This window comes from Lissotriton vulgaris, chromosome 6, assembly GCF_964263255.1.
Source record: "Lissotriton vulgaris chromosome 6, aLisVul1.2, whole genome shotgun sequence".
In the NCBI taxonomy this organism is placed as follows: Eukaryota; Metazoa; Chordata; class Amphibia; order Caudata; family Salamandridae; genus Lissotriton; species Lissotriton vulgaris.
The window spans coordinates 1099620937-1099637384 of record NC_141694.1 but is presented as its reverse complement, the minus strand read 5'-3'; the positions used below and the strand labels follow the sequence as shown (position 1 = coordinate 1099637384).

General features: G+C 44.5%; 1 protein-coding gene across 3 annotated transcripts in view; it reads right to left on the bottom strand.

Annotated features, from left to right (window-relative positions):
- ADGRG6 (adhesion G protein-coupled receptor G6) overlaps window positions 1-16448 on the bottom strand; it is a 653874-nt gene that overhangs the window by 92666 nt on the left and 544760 nt on the right. The gene's annotated exons all lie outside the window — the stretch shown is intronic.

The following is a 16448-nucleotide window of genomic DNA, read 5'->3' as shown; positions in this document are numbered from 1 at the left end:
ATCAGTAGTCACACGCCTGAATCGGGAGGATTGGCATGTCTGAATTCTCTACAGCTGGGGCCATAAACTACATCCGCAGGGTTAGGTGATAGCCTGGGACCAGCCTGGCATCTAAAATGGCTGCCGTGCACGACAAAATTGTGGCATTGGAAAAAAGGCAAGATGGCGCAGCCGCTGGAAGAGATGTATCAACATATATCAGCCTCCTCAGCCACCCTCAGGAAACATAGGGGATTAGGATACGTCTCCCGCACCCCCTTATACCTAGTACTTTAATTAACGAAGCACAAAATGGCGAATTCCCGTTTCGCTACCAGTTTGCGGCCCAGTTCGCGGCCCGTGAAGCGCTTCTACCGTGAAAAATCATTTTTTTTTATTTTCCCCACGGGACCCTTTAATAACCCCAACAACATTCCTAGGGGGTCAAGAGGGGGATACCTTGCCCCCTTTCATTAAATTCCCCCTTAGTTTTTCACCTTTTCTTCTCTCTCGATCCTACCGAGAGACAAGATGGCGGCCGCTCCGGACTGTCACGCAGCAAAAAAAAAAAAAAGCTCACGCACAGCCGCTGGAAGAGATGTATCAACATATATCAGCCTCCTCAGCCACCCTCAGGAAACATAGGGGATTAGGATACGTCTCCCGCACCCACTTATACCTAGTAATTTAATTAACAAAGCACAAAATGGGGAATTCCCGTTTCGCTACCAGTTTGCGGCCCAGTTCGCGGCCCGTGAAGCGCTTCTACCGTGAAAAATCATTTTTTTTTTTTTTTTCCCCACGGGACCCTTTAATAACCCCAACAACATTCCTAGGGGGTCAAGAGGGGGATACCTTGCCCCCTTTCATTAAATTCCCCTTTCGTTTTTCACCTCTTCTTCTCTCTCGATCCTACCGAGAGACAAGATGGCGGCCGCTCCGGACTGTTTAGAATGTTGACAGACACCGGAGAGCCAATCAGCTTTCTGCGCGCAAAGTTCCGATAAGCGAAAAGTAAGCGGACCGGATCGCTGCCCAGAGCGCTGTTACAGATATATATCTTGGTTTGAACGTTAATTTCTCAAAAACTACTGGAGCACATATATTGAGACCTAGCAAAGGCACATCGGGCTAACAGTCCCTACAATTTTGCCAAGTTTCGTGCAAATCCATTCAGCCGTTCGAGCTAAAAGTGAGTCCAACCGCCCTATGGAAAAATGAATGGAAAAAACGCGTTTTGGGACCCCCCTTTTTTCTCAGCCCCCCCTTGACGAAACTCCACCAAATGTTCAGGGGCTGCTCAGAATCAAAATGTGCCATTTTCCTGAAAATTTCAGCCGATTCCGTCCACAAACGCCAAAGTTATTAGACATAGGATTTTCAAAAGTCCCATAGAGAAAAAATTCTAACTATATATACCTACTGGCTATCGCCAGTAGGTAATATATATATATATATATATATATATATATATATATATATATATATATTCGGCTCACGGTCTCCACCAGACTTTGCACGAAGGAAAGAAACCACGCACTCCGGGGGTCGTTTTCAGTTACTTTATTTTCTAGTTTGCAACAGACGCGTTTCGGCGCTCCGCCTTCCTCAATGTTACAAACATTGACGGTAGGCGCCATGTTTTTAATAGCGTTCACACGTGATCAGTGGGCGAAACAAACAAGGGACAACAAATCATTACCCCATATTGGAAAGTGTTAACAGTAAACGACACGTTGTGAATTGCTGTACACTTTAAAGGCTGTCCTACTTAATTCGGCCCCAGTAATTGCTAACATTAGTTTCTAGCATTATTAACGTTTGTGATTTAAATAAAGCTTTGATTATGCGCAATTCACTTTCGCATTTTATGGTATTTCGCCGTGAATCGGCATAAAAACCTCTTCGTGCTGGCCACCCATCGGCCATGTTGAAGTGGCGTAACATTTATCATATTAAATCACATAGTCAATAGAATACAAATCAATGTACTGAACCACAACCAGTGCCGAGTGGAAAACATATCGCCGTGGATCGGCAAGTCACCCTTGATTCATTTTGTGTTTCGTCCCAATATTAAACTATAGTCATCAACATCATTTCATATTTTCTAAATTCACACTGTGGAAGTTCTACAAAAGAGCAAAGTTTAAACGAAAACAGAATACTAATAAGTGAACCCATTACAATTGACTTCTAGTTCATTACACTTGCTGCACCTATTCTTCTTGTCCACAACACATTTATCACTACTTAGAAGCACCCAGATTGGAATAATGTTTTTCATGTTGCTTTTACAGATATATTTTGTATCGCAGATTCATTAATCGGGTATGGTATTTCACTACATTTATACACATATACATATACAGTTCTTAGTTCATCATGAATTGTGCATTTTTTAGTAGCTTCTTCCTTTTTACTGGCCTATGTGAGAAGCCAGTTCCTCCCCCGCGTTTAAACCTTTTGGGTATTTAGTCATTAAATCAATAATATATCGAGATTCCAGTCTCCTCAAACTTTGCAGTCTATCACCGCCCCTTGGATTTTCCGGTATGTGGTCTAGCCCGAAATATTGCAGTTGGTGTCTGTTGCTTGAGTGTTCCTGCTGAAAGTGTCGAGCAACTGGATATGCCTGGTCATTTTTATCTATTGCTCGCAGGTGCTCTAAAATCCTCATTTTCAGGGGTTTGATTGTACTCCCGATATACATTAGTCCACACGGGCATTTAAGACAATATACTGCATAGGGTGTGTTGCATGTGAGGTATTTATAATTGTTTTTACTATCCCTGTGTCTGGAATCTCATAAGTTTTTACCCTCTTGCTGTGTGCACAGGCTTTGCAATGGTAACATGGGTGGAAGCCCTTCAAGTCTGCGAGTCTATTGGTTTTCTTCTCAATTTTCTGTAGATGACTTTGAACCAACATGTCTTTCAGGGATCTTGATTTCTTGAAAGTTACCAAGGGGTGCTCTGGAATATCATCCTTAATGCAACTGTCGGTTTTTAGAATATGCCAGTTCTTTCTCATCATGCGTTTTAAGTAATTCGCTTCCGCCGAATAGGGGGTTACCAGCCGGAATTTACCCTGTTCCATCTTATTGTCCATGGCAGAATGATCTTTTTCCGTCAGTAGATTTGATCTTTTTAGTGCGTTTACCTTTTGTAACGCGCTTTGTAGCGTTGACATTGCGTATCCTCTTTGTGAGAATCTACTGATGCATGCTGATGCTGCAATCTTGAAGTCTGAATCTCTAGAACTGTTCCGCCTAAGCCTAAGCAGCTCTCCATACGGTATGCTTTGTATTAATGCCGGCGGGTGGTTGCTAGTGGCATATAGTATTGAATTACCCGCTGTACTTTTGCGGAAAAGTGCTGTTTCTATGCTATTGTCCACAATGAATACTTTTAAATCCAGGTATTCTACGCATACATTACTTATAGTGCCACTAAACTTGAGATTCATGTCATTTGTGTTGAGGACATCTATGTAGGCCTTTGCGGTGTGTTCCGATCCTTGCCAGATTATAAACAGATCGTCGATGTAACGACACCACTTGATTACACTGCCTTTTTCTCCATTCAACTCCAGCGACCTGGGTACTTGCTCCTCCCACCTGCCCACGAATAAATTCGCGTAGCTGGGGGCAAAGCAAGTACCCATCGCGGTTCCAGACACTTGTCTGTAGTAGACGTCCTCAAATAAAAAGATGTTATTTTTTAAACAGAATTCTACAAAGATTGCTAGCATCTGATTGTGCTCCAAAAACCTCAGTTGTCGTTTTTTTAAGTAGTGTTCCACTGCTTTGATGCCTTTCTCGTGACTGATGCAAGTATACAGGCTTGCTATATCTAATACTAGCATCCTGTAGTTTGAGTCCCATTTGATTTTATCAAGTTTGGATAAAAAATCCTTAGTGTCTTTCACATAGGAATCCAATTGTTGCACTAGTGGGTGAAGAAAATGATCTATGAAAGTAGAAAGATGCTCGGTTAGACTGTTTTGAGACGAAATGATTGGTCTGCCCGGTGGGTTATTGCAGTTTTTATGAATTTTTGGAATGTGATAGAAGGTTGGGATGGTTGGATTATTGCTCCTTAGGAATAGATATTCCTCCTTGCCCAGCATGTCTTTACGGTACCACTCAGAAATCATTGTATCATATTCCTGTATGCTCGCCATATACATTTCTTTCGAGGACCGTTCATAATTTACTGCATTGCTCAGTTGTTGCATTGCTTCTTTGCAGTAATTATCTCTGGTTTGAAGGACAACGTTCCCACCTTTATCTGAAGGCTTGATTATCACGTTCTTGTCCTGCATTAAATCAAGGATCGCCTTCCGTTCATCCGCGTTCATATTGTTGCTTCCCCTATTTTTAACATCTTTACTACTTTTCATCCTGAATCTTAGTAGATCGTTTGTCATTGCCTCAGAGAATATGTCTATCGCATCCAATGTTAGCTGCGGGTTAAAATGTGATCTAAGTTTGTATCCGCTTTCCTCCCTTTCTTGTGGGATGCCAGTAGTTAATGCTCTAATTTCATCCTCCTCGGAAGTGGGTGGGAGTTGGCTGCCATATTCTTCCAGGGCTAGACTCTGTGCTATTTCCACCGCTGGTAAGTCTGTGCCTCTCAATGCATCAGTCACGGACGCTCTCATTTGTGGTCTTGATACATTTTGCAGGGATGGTCGTGTTTTAAAATACTTGTGCAGTTTCAGTCTTCGGACGAAATTGAAAAGATCAATACGCGTTTGCGTGTACTCCAGATGGCTTGTGGGGCAAAAACTAAGACCTAGGCTTAGAACTTTGTTTTCGGTGTCGTTGAGGACTCTTGGTGTTAAATTTATGACAGTTATGCCCTCTACTGTGCTTTCTTGCGATTCACCCAGTTTGATCTCTTGGGTCTCCCGCGTCCTCTTCCACCTACTGCCCCCTCCTCCTCGTCTTGTTTTTCTCCTTCTTGTTCCGGGGGTTTGTTCTTTCCTCCCCGTAGCCACGTGTACTGTATTACTTGATATTCGCCCTGAAAAGGTGTCAGCTCAGATGTGCTTGCTTGGCTTCTCTCCCTCGTTGTTGTTTCATCCGCGGACTCATTTTCTGTCGCGCTGGATTCCGAGGTTTCTATTCTCCGTGCCTGTGCCTGTCCTCTCTTTTTGCTTAGCTCTTTCCTTGGAGCATCGAATTTTCTAGCAAACGTGAGAACCCGGCCCATGGAGTAGTCTCTTTGGTCACGGTCAAACTTTTCTTGTTTCCGTGTTCTTATTTTTTGCTCATATTTGCCAAGTCTTATTTTCATTTGTGTTCGCATAGTGTCAATCGTTTCTTTACTCTCCTCCATTTTAGCCATATCTTCCTCAATGCTCCGTATCTCCAATAACGCCTTTTCCCGATCACTCCAGGCGTACTTAATGAGAAGACTCAAGGTTCCTTTACAATAGTGTGAAGTCAACTCTTCCCAATCCGTCAGCAATTGGGGGTCGGGGTTCTCGTAAGAGGGCACCGTGTACACTCTCAGTCCCCTCGGTACCATCTTCTCATCGCAGTAGTGTTGAAGGCTGGTTGCCTCCCACCATTTTCTAACCTCTCTTTCATAGAGTCGTTCCAGAGATAACATACGATCAGTTATTTTATTGGGTGGGCTTACTTTGGAGGGCTGTGGTCCTTCCGTGTGCTTTTTGAACATTCCTTTTACGGCTTCATGCCGTGACGCTTCGCAAAACATAGCGCCATCCATGATAGAACTTGCGTTTGTAGATCTTGTATTGAAAACGTATACCCCTTTGTCTTGCCTAGTATGCTTGATATAATAGGAAAACCGATGTCTCCTCACCACTCTGTTGGCCGTCGTCAGTCCTCTCTCCGAAGCGCTGCTCCGATCCAACCAGTCGCGAAGAAGTCGGTGTTTTTAAATCCTTTGCTCAGCGTGGCGGTGCTCCTGAGTTTAGATCCAGCTCGAGTCCCTGCAGGTATTCAGGAGCACTCGCAGACGGGTGCGTGATGCGGTCGCAGGACCCGCATTGTATTCGGCTCACGGTCTCCACCAGACTTTGCACGAAGGAAAGAAACCACGCACTCCGGGGGTCGTTTTCAGTTACTTTATTTTCTAGTTTGCAACAGACGCGTTTCGGCGCTCCGCCTTCCTCAATGTTACAAACATTGACGGTAGGCGCCATGTTTTTAATAGCGTTCACACGTGATCAGTGGGCGAAACAAACAAGGGACAACAAATCATTACCCCATATTGGAAAGTGTTAACAGTAAACGACACGTTGTGAATTGCTGTACACTTTAAAGGCTGTCCTACTTAATTCGGCCCCAGTAATTGCTAACATTAGTTTCTAGCATTATTAACGTTTGTGATTTAAATAAAGCTTTGATTATGCGCAATTCACTTTCGCATTTTATGGTATTTCGCCGTGAATCGGCATAAAAACCTCTTCGTGCTGGCCACCCATCGGCCATGTTGAAGTGGCGTAACATTTATCATATTAAATCACATAGTCAATAGAATACAAATCAATGTACTGAACCACATGTGGTTCAGTACATTGATTTGTATTCTATTGACTATGTGATTTAATATGATAAATGTTACGCCACTTCAACATGGCCGATGGGTGGCCAGCACGAAGAGGTTTTTATGCCGATTCACGGCGAAATACCATAAAATGCGAAAGTGAATTGCGCATAATCAAAGCTTTATTTAAATCACAAACGTTAATAATGCTAGAAACTAATGTTAGCAATTACTGGGGCCGAATTAAGTAGGACAGCCTTTAAAGTGTACAGCAATTCACAACGTGTCGTTTACTGTTAACACTTTCCAATATGGGGTAATGATTTGTTGTCCCTTGTTTGTTTCGCCCACTGATCACGTGTGAACGCTATTAAAAACATGGCGCCTACCGTCAATGTTTGTAACATTGAGGAAGGCGGAGCGCCGAAACGCGTCTGTTGCAAACTAGAAAATAAAGTAACTGAAAACGACCCCCGGAGTGCGTGGTTTCTTTCCTTCGTGCAAAGTCTGGTGGAGACCGTGAGCCGAATACAATGCGGGTCCTGCGACCGCATCACGCACCCGTCTGCGAGTGCTCCTGAATACCTGCAGGGACTCGAGCTGGATATATATATATATATATATATATATATATATATATATATATATATATATATATATATATATATATATATATATATATATATATATATATATATATATATATATATATATATATATATATATATCCAGGTGAGCTCCTTCAAAGAAAGAGGTGAGGCCACAAGAGGGGAAACCATGAGGGCAGCTTTATTTCGTCACTGAACACGGCGAATGCATTTCGGCACCATTTGCCTTCCTCAGCGCCAGCAGTGTTTGAGATGTGTGCAGGTCATCGACTTAAAAATATTTCACAGTCTCCGCCCCCAACAGCAGTAAGTACTGGAGCTCACCTGTTGCAAGTCACATGGTCTGTGTGAACTGCAACTCCCAAAGTCCATTTCGACAATCAGGTAGGTGTAGCGTGGGGAAAGGAAAGTTCCAAATTTTGCGGGATGTGTTTAAAAGCACGATGAAAAATGAAGCACCAAACCTGTTTATTGCCAGTGTCCGATTTCCAGCACCCCCTCGGGTCCCCAACCGCATCAACCCAAAGTTCAGAGTCTTGTCCGTGGGGGCTGAAATTAGCAATCCAATAACGCCCAATTGCGAGGTCAATGACCCCTGCACCACTTTCTCTCCTCCAAAACGAATGGGTGGGTTCTGGCAGTTCCAATACCTTGGAGCAAAGTTTTGTTTCCGCCGCAGCAGACACCAGCAGAGCCAGACCAACTTAAAGATGCGGGGACCTCACAGCGCGTTCCTGGTCGCCGCGCAACGTAACCAGGTGAGCTCCTTCAAAGAAAGAGGTGAGGCCACAAGAGGGGAAACCATGAGGGCAGCTTTATTTCGTCACTGAACACGGCGAATGCATTTCGGCACCATTTGCCTTCCTCAGCGCCAGCAGTGTTTGAGATGTGTGCAGGTCATCGACTTAAAAATATTTCACAGTCTCCGCCCCCAACAGCAGTAAGTACTGGAGCTCACCTGTTGCAAGTCACATGGTCTGTGTGAACTGCAACTCCCAAAGTCCATTTCGACAATCAGGTAGGTGTAGCGTGGGGAAAGGAAAGTTCCAAATTTTGCGGGATGTGTTTAAAAGCACGATGAAAAATGAAGCACCAAACCTGTTTATTGCCAGTGTCCGATTTCCAGCACCCCCTCGGGTCCCCAACCGCATCAACCCAAAGTTCAGAGTCTTGTCCGTGGGGGCTGAAATTAGCAATCCAATAACGCCCAATTGCGAGGTCAATGACCCCTGCACCACTTTCTCTCCTCCAAAACGAATGGGTGGGTTCTGGCAGTTCCAATACCTTGGAGCAAAGTTTTGTTTCCGCCGCAGCAGACACCAGCAGAGCCAGACCAACTTAAAGATGCGGGGACCTCACAGCGCGTTCCTGGTCGCCGCGCAATGTATCCAGGTGAGCTCCTTCAAAGAAAGAGGTGAGGCCACAAGAGGGGAAACCATGAGGGCAGCTTTATTTCGTCACTGAACACGGCGAATGCATTTCGGCACCATTTGCCTTCCTCAGCGCCAGCAGTGTTTGAGATGTGTTTGAGATATATATATATATCCAAGATGCCCCCAGGCAAGGACGCACCCGGACGGCAACTAGCGTAGAAGCCCTTTATTGAGGTAAACTGAGTCGAGCATTCCGAATATATTTAAAGCCTGCTTGCCGATACCAGCCTGACGATTTCAGAGCTGGTATCGGCTTGAGAACTACCCAGAGTTCTATCCTTCTTTTTTGCACAATTTATGCGTCACTCAATGCCTAAAAGGGTTTTGTTTTTATATATATTTTATATATATTTTTATATATATATATATATATATATATATATATATATATATATATATATATATACATATATATATATATATATATATATACATATATATATATATATAATAGATATAGATGTAGTGAGCAACTCGGACTTGCCCGCCGAAACGCGTCTGGTCGTCTTTCTTGTTAATAAAGACCTTTGATTATGAATCCCACGGAGTCGGTGCCTGCTTTCTGAAGGATTTTGAACACAGGATTTGGTTCATATATATATATATATATATATTCCATGTGACCAAGCTCCGTTCGCGGAGCGAAACGCGTCAGGGACGGCACTTGCTCTTGCACTTTTGCTTTAATAAATTTGCACTGCTGGCACCTTACGTGGAGTGATGGCTTGTTGATCTAACAACAGTGATTTTTGTGGAGTAGAGGTCTGCGCCCATTGCTGCCGCTTCGTTAAGCGGTTGGGATCTTGCTTCTTCATATATATATATATATATATATATATATATATATATATATATATATATATATATATATATATATATATATATATATATATATATATATATATATATATATCTATATATATATATATATACATATATATATATCACTCCAAACCTCGCTCCTTTGAACAGGTATGAGCTGCATCCAATACTATAAAATTTTAAAGCTTTTTTTGCGTTCTGGCGTTTTCCTAATATTTTTCGGTCAAATATGACCTTCTTCAGAGGACAGCCATTTCATCTCGAAACTTCTGCGTGCGCTCACATCAAGCTGACAGCGTGTTCGTTTTTATGCCCTCTGGTGGATGCCTTGATGGTCAGGGCTGAGGCATGCTGGAATATGTGGTGCACTCGAGTCTTATGGTCTTTCCCTTTGGTGGGCGATGTTTGGCGCATTCATTTTATCGTAATCCCCAAGCAGTCAGCCTTTCATGCTGCAGGGGTTCCGAACCAAGGTCCAGTCCTTGGTGGCAGCTCGCTGCCCTTTTTGTTGCTTTTGCAGTCTTCAGATGGCGGTTCGGTTACGGGCAGCATAATGGCGCTCTTTTGTCGGCGGTGCAGGGCTCTTAGGCGGGACCACGCCTATTAACATCACTCCAAACCTCGCTCCTTTGAACAGGTATGAGCCGCATCCATTACGATAAAATTTGAAAGCTTTATTGTGTTCTGGCGTTTTCCTAATATATTTCGGTCAAACAAGACCTTCTTCGGAGGACAGCCATTTCATCTCGAGACTTCTGCGTGCGCTCACATCACGCTGACAGCGTGTTCGTTTTTATGCCCTCTGGTGGATGCCTTGATGGTCAGGGCTAAGGCTTGCTGGAATATGTGGTGCACTCGAGTCTTACAGTCTTTCCCTTTGGTGGGCGATGTTTGGCGCATTCATTTTATCGTAATCCCCAAGCAGTCAGCCTTTCATGCTGCAGGGGTTCCGAACCAAGGTCCAGTCCTTGGTGGCAGCTCGCTGCCCTATGTGTTGCTTTCGCAGTCTTCAGATGGGGGTCCGGTTACGGGCAGCATAATGGCGCTCTTTTGTCGGCGGTGCAGGGCTCTTAGGCGGGACCACGCCTATTAACATCACTCCAAACCTCGCTCCTTTGAACAGGTATGAGCCGCATCCATTACGATAAAATTTGAAAGCTTTATTTGTGTTCTGGCGTTTTCCTAATATATTTCGGTCAAACATGACCTTCTTCAGAGGACAGCCATTTCATCTCGAGACTTCTGCGTGCGCTCACATCACGCTGACAGCGTGTTTGTTTTTATGCCCTCTAGTGGATGCCTTGATGGTCAGGGCTGAGGCATACTGGAATATGTGGTGCACTTGAGTCTTATAGTCTTTCCCTTTGTATGGGCGATGTTTGGCGCATTCATTTTATCGCAATCCCCAAGCAGTCAGCCTTTCATGCTGCAAGGATTCCGAACCAATGTCCAGTCCCTGGTGGCAGCTCGCTGCCCTATTTGTTGCTTTCGCAGTCTTCAGATAGCGGTCCGGTTACGGGCAGCATAATGGCGCTCTTTTGTCGGCGGTGCAGGGCTCTTAGGCGGAACCACGCCTATTAACATCACTCCAAACCTCGCTCCTTTGAACACGTATAAGCCGCATCCATTACGATAAAATTTGAAAGCTTTATTTGTGTTCTGGCGTTTTCCTAATATATTTTGGTCAAACATGACCTTCTTCAGAGGACAGCCATTTCATCTCGAGACTTCTGCGTGCGCTCACATCACGCTGACAGCGTGTTTGTTTTTATGCCCTCTAGTGGATGCCTTGATGGTCAGGGCGGAGGCATGCTGGAATATGTGGTGCACTTGAGTCTTATAGTCCTTTCCTTTGGTGGGACATGACAACATGTTAATGCGCTGTTTACTTATATCAGCAATTTCAGGTATGAATTCGAATATGCACGGAGTGGCTGACGAAAGGCATGTTACACCAACAGCTCACAAATAACAACAGCATTTGGAGAGAGACTAACAATGGCCCAAAATATCGGACAATTGTGTAAAGGCATGAACATCTGATCCATCACGAGGGAGGAAATTCATTTCCAAAGTCGATAATAAAAAGAAACATCAATTTAGATGGGACTTAAATGCACCTTTTCACCTTCAAAGATGGCGCCGCTAAAACAACAAACAGGACCATGATGCAATTGTAGTCCTCCCTTGTTTGCCATGACATAGAAGCTGTGCTTCTGGAGCTATTTAAACCGTGGAATATGAACAATCGGTTTTCATCACACAGCATTTGATAAAGGCCTGGTGGCTGAAACGCGTCATGCGAGATGAAATAAATGTGTTTTAAATCAAGCCTGAGTGTGCTCCTGTGGCGTTCCTGGGTGAAGGGACAATTGTAATAAATATGTATATATATATATAAATAAATATCTCTTTATTGTACGCAGATGTGAGGAACCTCCCTATGTGCACTAACCTTTCGTTATATTGTCTATCTATATTATTCTAACAATATTCGGAATTTGATATCCCGAGCCACAATTGTTCTAGGTGCATTAAAAACCTCTCTTGTTTCAAATCTAAACTTACCACTGCACTGTCTCCACTTATTTTCTTCTGTCTACCACTAGGTTTTGCTTTACATATATGTGTATAGAGCCTGTTGACATTATTGATTACAAATGTTCGGTTGGATTTCTGTCAGGCACCACTTTCTTTTATTGATTAATTGTCATATTCAGGTATTGCTACTGATGTAACAACACAGTAGTTGTTGATTGCTAATCGAATGTCTACCTTGTTCTCACTACATCCCTACAGCACATTGTTTTGGTTGCACTTGCTTTAGGGCCCAAGGGATGTGTGTGCGACCATAGACCTGTTTATTAACAGAGGCGGCTGGTGATATGCGAAAGTGGTGAGCGGTAAACTTACTGTTGGAGTGCACTGTGGCGAGCGAGTGAGCGCAGCGAGCGAGCCCGAACATTTCAAGGGGTGTTCGGGGGGGTTGCGCCCTCTGTCCCCCCCCCTCCCCCCCTTGGGAAAAGAGTGGGTAAATGGTGCATTTTCAAGCTCAAACTCAAAGGATTTGAGTGACTGTGATCAAAATACAAGTGGTGTTATCCCCCCTAACCTAAAGTGCCTGGTGGCAGCTGTGGGATTCTGTCACCTGAGTCTTGTATCATCCTTAGGCCTTAGGCAGAGGGCGAGCCTCACAAGGTGGTGCAAGTCCAGATGTATTACCTGGAGGAGGTAGTAGCTCTGCCTGAAACCTGGCAGCACGCACAAGGAATGAAATGAGTATGGTAGTTAGTTACAATATTTTTATAGAACGACATTTTTGTTTGGTGATGTTTGTGTGCTTAAAGAAATAATGTAACGCATGACGTTGCTACTTAAAAAGATAAAGATCCGCAAACCGCCCACCAAAGACACACCAGCCGGCAGGCTGTTTTTCAGATTTTTTAAAAGATAAGTTACGTAGGTGAGCCCACGCGCATACTAGCCCCGCAAAGTTTTTTTTATGATTCAGCATGAAAAGCAGACACCCTCATAACCCCTGCTCCACAATGTGCAGCGGGAGTGATTCACCAACTCTGGCTGCTCAGTCCAGATGGCCCTCCCTCCCCCACGGCCCCTCCTCCCTCTCTTCCCAGGTCCCCAATGGTCATCAGCGCAGGCATCTCTGGAGCTGGCCTCAAAGCTGCATCTGCCCTATAGTCACCCGGAGCTAAATTTAGAATTAAACAAATAAAAGGTGAGGCTCACATGTTGCCGCTGGTCTCCAGAGGTTTCTGGGATTCAAACACACCACGTTTTGTCACCATATACAGCCCGACATGGAGTAAATTGATGCATTGCATTAAACTTCACAACATATTCCACTTTTCATTTCCTGTCTGGCTTTACCATGTCTGCCCCCTCCCTTAATTCCTTTGTTATGTGCAAATTAAAAATGCTTGTAAAGTTCCGTAGCGCTCTCGGAATCTGGGAGTTCTAATCGGCTCTGGCTCGTGGTTGACTGAGCCAAAGAGGTCTGCTGATATTATGTTTGGTTACGTTTCAGGCTGTTTAGAGATGAGTCACAGTGGGTGGTGGTCAGCGAGGTGAGCATGTGCTGGAGTCTGTACAGTGGCTGGCCAGATTCTGACGTGGGTCAGTGTGGCGCATTCTGTGTAAGGGCGCATGCACTGAAAGGCTACTGCAGACATCTGCTCCAAGAACAGTTATTTTGTAGAGGCTTGAAACTAAACACAAGAAGTGCCAGCGGGTAAACTAGGCGCTAAAACAGGAGTGCATACTAAGTGCTAAAACAGGAGTGCAGTGTCTCGGACCTGATAGAATTCCCCTCTTCCACATCTCCTGCTCGCTGTCTGTAAGTGTCACCCTACAACAGGAAATGCATGTGCACACCTCTGCTTAGCGATGGAAACAGCACACAATTCTACCACCGACTGCAGCACTGACCTTTGTGCTCAAGAAGCTCCTTACCAGCGCCCCTTCCCCTCTGATACTTTAAAACTGCTTATAGCAAGTGTATGGCTCAGTGAGCTATTCAATACTCTACTACACATTAAACTTGCAGCCACAAGCGCACTAGAATGACAACTGACTGCAAGCACTTTTATTGACTGCTGATACTCTCGGCAGCACATCACCTGCTGAGGTATGTATATGGTAACCTTTACCCTGTAAAATCTTCTCTAATGCATACTTTGTAATTACACAATGTAAAATTATAAAACAAGTTGTTACCGTATCTGAGTGTAAATATATTAAGCATTCAAACTGCATTCATACCATCATTTTTTTCACATCGACCTTTCACATTGTGTGTCAAAGATACTGCTGTGTACTTTCTAAAATATATATAGCTTTTAAACACAATAAACTGTATTTGCATCTATTTATCGCGTTTCATGCGCAACAGTCCAGCTTGTTTATAGTCAAGACAATCACTGCACCTACTTGGGTACTCTCTTACAGTCATTCCAATAGCCAGTGACACTTCGTGAAGGATGCGCTGTACCCATGAATTCACCCACTATGGGTAACCGTGACTCCTGGAACCACTAACGCTGTAGTGTCTTAGCTATCCGCAAAGCGCGTAATCGCCTCGTCAACAATCTTAAGCACTCTGCAACTCACTACATGTCATTCGCGGCTTGCATCACAATACTCGCAGGGGTAGGTTGTGTGGGGTTAGGGCAACCGCAGTTGGCAGTAGGAGTTCCTGCAGGGCGGTGACGTGGGGAGGCAGGGTGGGTGGTAGTAATGTATGGATTACGGAGCTTAACAGGTAAGTAAACATATAAATAAATAAAAAGAATTTCGTTGCATGCACTGCATCACCAAATGCAGTGCAGTGCGCGCAACAAAATTTGTTTTATTTATATGTTTACTTACCTGTTAAACTCCTTAATCCATACATTACTACCCCCCACCCTGCCCTTCCCCCTCCCCACGTCACCGCCCTGCAGGAACTCCTACTGCCGACCACGGCGGGGTAGGGGCCGGTGAATTAAAATAAAAATAAGAAAGAAAACGTACCTGACCGCCGGTCCGCGCCACCTCTGCTGTGCCCTTGGCGCCTTCACTGGATTGGCAACCCCTCAGCCAATACGGGCGCTACTGGAGTAGCCCCAGGATAGGCTTGAAGCAGGGTTACTCGCCGCCCGCTTGCCCATTAGACCGAGGGTTGAGCCTTTGATCAACCCTCGCTCTCCTAATGGGTAGGTGGCAGCCAGAGAAGACACTAGTGCGCATGACTGGGCACGGCGGAAAAATTCACCAACCTTCACCAGTCATGCGTAATTGTGGTGCTGCCTGCCCCTGGTCTGCATCATGCATGTCAGTCAACATGACGCCGGACCGCCAACCCCCTTCAGACTCTGAAAGAGGTGGGCGGTCCGACATCATGCTGAATGACATGATTGTAAGTTCTCCCTCTGTGTCTCTCAACTTAAGTAAATGGAGTCAGTTTACTTAAGTTCACAAACGTCAAGGGAGCTGTGGGCCCAGGCAGCTTGTGGGGTAATGTCCCAGCACCCTAATGGACGCACCACCACTGTTTATTAGTGGCCCCGGTGAAGGGTGGGAAAGGTTAAAATGGGAACCAGCACTTTGTGGCACTGGACCTGTGCTCCAGCATTAATGGCTGATTTGTCCTGTTTCATGTTCCATAACAAGACCTCCTGTGGAAACTCAGCAAGATTATATTTGCATGATGTAAACTCATGCAAGCGAGAGAAATCTCACTTTTGAACGTGCTGTCTGAAGGTCTCAGACAGTGCAATTCAGATTAGAAAAGGGGCCCTTAAGTACTACTATATTGCACACTTTTTCCACTTAGCAACAAACGCACTAGTTTGCACTTCTTTAGCCCTCATTACTAGTTGCAAGGTACTGGGGGAAATGGTATATTCCTATATAAAATGTACGCTACAATGTAATAAATCTGCTCCAATACAGTGCACTTCATAGGATTTGAAGGTTAAACCCTATAGGACTGGGAATTACGCGTGGGTCTGATTTCTTTTGTTGTAAATGTACAGGGAATTTTCAACTTGGTGGGGTTTAATGTACCACTGCTCTGAGCTGGTGGTAAATGTGTGCAGGGGCCTTAGGTGTTTGGTGAGTGAGGGAGAAGGATGGAGGGAGAGGGGGTGGACAAAAAATAGTTTTTTTCTGTTGGGGGAGCATGTTATGCACCCCGCCAGGGAAAAAACAGGGAACGATAGAATGAGGCCTGGCTACTGCCGCAGCCAAAGCCTCATTCGGTGTTCTCCTCTGGGAGAAGGTCTAGGAGTGGGGATGGGCCTAGTCTTGTTAGTGCAATGGCAAGGGTTTTAGAGATACCAGATTGTACGGTAAAGGAATGTTTTGGGGAGGCAGGTTGGTGACTGGAGCAGTGACTGGGACAGCTGCAGTAAAGGGCTCAGACCACGGAAGGCTAAATTGGTTATTAGTGCACAGCGTATGAATATGACAAGGAGCAGCAGATGGAGGAATGGCATTCGAGGTTAGAGCAGAATTTGCAATGAATTTGCTGTGTGAATGCAATGTTTCTAAACAACTTGCCAGGGTATTTTCGACGACATAGT